The following is a 5136-nucleotide window of genomic DNA, read 5'->3' on the forward strand; positions in this document are numbered from 1 at the left end:
GTTACAAGTACAATGAATGAATTCGTTGTATCAAAACTTTAAAATAATTGATGCATTATGTCCAAATCTTTTCGACAAATCGCGATAAAGATATTAAATCAAATCATCACTGTTAAAAGTCTTAGGGCTAGAAAAGTCATTACATGTCCAAATTTTACATGTAAGACTTTGATCCTATATTTCAATGAATGTCAAAATGGTTTTATTTTTGTTTCTGTTCAATACTTTCTTCTTCAGGGTCTCTCATGGCCTATACTGTATGATGCCTTCATTGACCGTGCTCTTTTATATTGCCATATGTTTATCCAGTAGCAGTGATCATGCTCAGGCAATCTTTGAAATATTCCTCATTTCATGCATCTCCTTCAGTTCTGCCTCTGTCCATTTTATTCATTCTGCAATTAGATAAAGACATTTCTTTGCCGTATAAAACATGTTTTTCTTGACTACAACAAGATCACCCTTTATGTTGATAAAACCCAACCAAGAAGTAGAAGTATATTTCTTATTCAGAAATATGTTTTTATAAATAAAATGGAAGAAAAACTAGATTCTATCGACTCTTTTTTTTTCTATGTCTAACTGCATCTTAATACTACCCCCCATCCGCCATAATTTTATCAAAATTGAATCATCATTCAAAACACAAAATGATGTTGCATTTTAATTAGACAGTATGTTAGTTTCTGATTGTTAAGGAGATTTTAATAAGATTTTACACCTATTCCTTGCAAATTTTAGACTTCTAATGTTACACTATCAGTACATTAGGGGTACATAATCTTCAAAAACATCTCTACACTTAATGATAAAGCTTTCACATTAGTATTGTTTTTAGCCCAATGGTTCTGCTAAAGAGGATTTAAAATTGACCCAAACCTTACTAACTGCTTTGAAATTATATTGACAGGGACAGAGACACACTTGACACTCCATCCTCCCTTCCTGGGTTATGCTTTGCACAAAATTTAATTAAAATTGACTAAGCTGGATAGAAGTTGAAAATATGAAAAATTACAGTCAAACAGAATATGAATAACTTTCACCACATTAGACATGAAGTAGTGATCCTTAAATAAAATACACCTACAAGATGAAGCTATTTTATTCCTTTGAAGTGATATCTAGTATTGTTTCTTTTCCTGTATGCCACCTCTATCAGAACAAAATGTTATACACGTATTAACATAAGCTATGACCAAATAGTACCACGGTATATACTTTACAATTAATTACGTTCTGGAACCAACTCTCAGATGCCCTTAAAACAAATGATTCTAAACTGGCAAAGGTAAAGGGCATCTGAAGAACTTAAAATGAAATGATAGTACAAACAAGCAAACAGTGTGCATGAAAATGTTGGCACACACTAGAAAAAATACTAAGGTACTTTCTCAAACTTAACATGAATACTAAAGGGGTTTTATGTAGCTGTATTGTACATACCAAAAGCTTTCCTGCAGTTAAAGGCTGGTTGCCTAGTAGTTATGTAGTATGTAAGTTTTTCATTCTATCTCATCTAATTTAAGAAGCGAAAATGTCTCTAAAATCTTATGGTTGGCATGAAGTATCCCTGTTCATTTTACTGGTTACTTACAATTGTCCTATTTCTGAGGGTCATCTTCTGATGGGTGTGTTCTCTGCAATGTTCACAACTGAAGTTCCTGTTTGACCTGTTACATATTGAAAATCCTCAATGAACATAATTATGGTTTTAATTTCCATTGTAATTATTGATTACTTTTATAAAAAAAAAATCTAAACCAATTTATTGTAACATAATAAATATTTATGTAATATCAATGGAAAAAAGGAATCATTATCTGCAGTTATCCTAAAGTCACAAGTAAGCATTAATCATATAAATTCACATACGTAAACCCATTAGCTTTTTTTTGTGCTATTAAATCATAGTCATCGCTGTGCAATAAAGGAAATCAAGTACTAATCCACAATTTGGTGGCAATAAAGTTACTATCCCCGAGTAAAATTGACAAGCAAAAATATAGAGGCAATAATTAAAAAGTAACATTGAAAAAAAGTTCATCGTGAAAAAAGTCAGGGTATTAACTACAGATGATTCTTTTTAAAATTAAAGTTTAATTTAATTTTCGCTAGTAAAATTTAATCATATATAAATTAATGATTTAAAAAAAAGAAAAAAAGATTTTAAATATTCCTTTTCTGGACATTCACTAGTTCGTCTAATTAAAACGAAGCAAAAATCATTTTGTTTTCATCTTGAATCATTTAAAGCCATATATGGCGTATGTACAATGAAAATTATTAGACTAAAATTGTAAGAACTTATTATTTGTATCATTACTTTATATAAACATGATAAAGATAGAAATTTTCCATAAATTACAAAATCTAAGTCAATTGCGTTATAAAGATATCAAAAGTTAATTTGAATTCTCGGAATTTTCTCCGACTTGGAAGAAAATACAAAAGATTTAAATAACACATTACAGAGAAGATAAAATCGTATTATTAGATAAAATGAGGTGTTCTCCGTGCTCCGAATTGTATTAAATGCTTTAATTTAAATGTATTAATTATATTTCTTTACTTAATTTTGTATTTTTCAAAAATATATTTTTGATCAGTTAAAAAAAACGCTACATAATTGCATGACACTTATCATTGAGCTGATTGAGTGAATGTATATAATTTGATAATGAGATATCTGTGAGGCATATATATATACAAGCAAATATTGCTATATTAAACAAAGGAAAGGGGGAATTCAAATTAGGAAATAAAAGATCTTTTTTAAGTAAATCAGTCTTGTAGTACTGCAAAATGGATGCAGTTGTGGAGATTTATGGATAATATGAGCAATCTGTCTGGAATATTTCCATATTATGGAATTTAATAGCAAAAAAGAGTGAAAATACCGGTGGTGCTTTTCATGTATTACATGTGTATTTTAAAATTCCTAATAGCCCAAGGGGATTCCTCAGTGAAGAAAACCACTAGCCCCATTCTCAAAAATGGAAGCCCCGGGTGTAGCGCGATGCTAATTACACACCCATCATGTGAAGTAGTTATAGTAGCCCTATATCAATTTCAGTATTGTTTTAAATTAATTAAAACAAATGACAAAAGCAATAATTTTTTTTTTTAAAAATCAAAATAAAGCAGACACTCAGTCAAAATCAAAGGCAAAAAGAAGCACTGTTTTGACTGAAAGTTTATCAGTAATACAATGAATCTCTTAAGTTACATATCAGATGAGATAAACTTACATACAATTATTTAGTTGTTGTCAATTATCCCATTTATCATCATCTCACCTCACTTTGCGATTGTAATACTGTCTATATGAACCGATAATTTACAGCTGATTTATGAACACACGATTGTTAAAATTTTCATTTCCCTTTCCAATATACATTGTCAGAACATACTTAGTTGGTTATGATATAAAATTAAATAATAAACACTTTCGATTTATTAAAGATTATCTAACAATATACGATCATTTACTAAATACTTCTCGCCCTCAAGAGAGTTAAAAAGACAGAGAAAATTCAAAATACAAACAAGTGCAACTTAGGATTAATTGTTCCGATATATCTATTTTAATTTTGTGCACAATTGTTTTCAAAATTACATTAAAATCTATTTTCCTTAAACAAGAACCCAGCAATGTATAAATATTAATCGAATAAACTTACCTTTTCTCTTGTCAATCAGAAAATCTTGTTGACATTAAGTGTTTCTTAGTCGCCATATTTTTTTCCATGAAAACAAACGTTGTTATGATCAGGATCAACGGAAGTTGATTTTCGGAACTCTCGAGAATTTAGAGTTCCGAATGTAAAACTGAAACAACAAAACACGGTGCGTCCGTGAAAGCAACTTTTTTGGACACTTTTTTGGACAAATCGTCGTGTCCAAGTTTTGTTGGGTACTAACCTGCAAATACCCAATTAGGGTGTTTTAAGCATATTCAGCGAAACTTCTTATTGGGTATACCCAATAAGCAAAAAGTACCCAATAAGTACAATCTTGGCATGAAAAATACCCAATAAATGCACTCTCGTAAACACGGACGGACGTACAGACGGACGGAAATCCCGATCACTATATACCCCCCCACTTTTCAAGCGGGGGGTATAATAATTATTTTTTTTTTTTACAAACATCATTCATTGCTGATGATTTCGTGTTATGATTCTTTTTATACCCCCCGCTTGAAAAGCGGGAGGGTATATAGTAATCGTTAATTCCGTCCGTCCGTCTGTTACGCTTTGGGGTACCCATCTCTTATCCGCAACTCCTCTCATACCACTGAATGAAATTTGATGAAAATTTCACAGAATCTTTATTACATATTGCCATTGTGCACCTCCTATTTTACTTTTTGATCTGACACATATTTTGGGTTCCCTGGCCACAGGAAAACATGGACTTTTTCACCAGTTATAACTATATGGGAGGCGGGGGATATTTAGTGAGCTCATCGCTCACAGTACCTCTAGTTTCCAGTAATTTTTAAGAAAGGTGTAAAAATAGAATTCACAGGTGTTTTGCATTACCTTATATAAGATCAATGTGGAAATATTGTTTTTTGACACATGTTAGCTGCAATTCTAACTTAATAAAAAAAGTTGTCATATTTACAGGCTATGGGTCCACTTCCGGTGTTGGTGTCCGTTCTCCTTACGATGCTGGTCCGCTGCCAACAACGAAAAGGAAGTCGGATTCTCATTTCACAAGGACATGTTACTATAATTGTAATAACTGTACCTCATTTGTAAAGTTTAAAGATTTTATTAGTAAACGCTTGAAAAATAAAATGCATAAAAGAATATCGTACTTTTATTATGTGATTTTGCCTATTGATGAAACAAAGCAAGACAGATTGATAAAATGTTTGGACTGGGTAGATTTTTAAATAAAAGATATGGAGATAACGAAAAGAATTCCACATCAAAGTTCACAAAACAATACAAAATAGGAGCATAGCAAACGCAGACCTCTAAAACAATATAAGTGGGATCAGGTGCCATGGAGGTGTAAGCAACCCCTGCTGACCAATCATAACTGATCTGTGCTTCTCGTCATATTCAGGAAATAACGGGAAAATACGTCATAAATGCTGTGTATAAATAATGGACTAACAAT

The 5136-nt window shown here is 31.4% G+C and overlaps 1 long non-coding RNA gene across 1 annotated transcript; it reads right to left on the bottom strand.

Annotated features, from left to right (window-relative positions):
* Positions 1-323: 323 nt before the first annotated feature.
* On the bottom strand, positions 324-4059 carry LOC134279689 (uncharacterized). Its single transcript, XR_009994696.1, has 3 exons — positions 3684-4059; positions 1598-1673; positions 324-395 (listed from the first exon to the last, which is right to left on the bottom strand). It is a non-coding gene; the product is annotated as an uncharacterized LOC134279689 (long non-coding RNA).
* Positions 4060-5136: the final 1077 nt, after the last annotated feature.

This window comes from Saccostrea cucullata, unplaced genomic scaffold (assembly GCF_032062105.1).
Source record: "Saccostrea cucullata isolate Sc308-1 unplaced genomic scaffold, CSIRO_AGI_Scuc_v1 ctg6060, whole genome shotgun sequence".
NCBI lineage: Eukaryota > Metazoa > Mollusca > Bivalvia > Ostreida > Ostreidae > Saccostrea > Saccostrea cuccullata.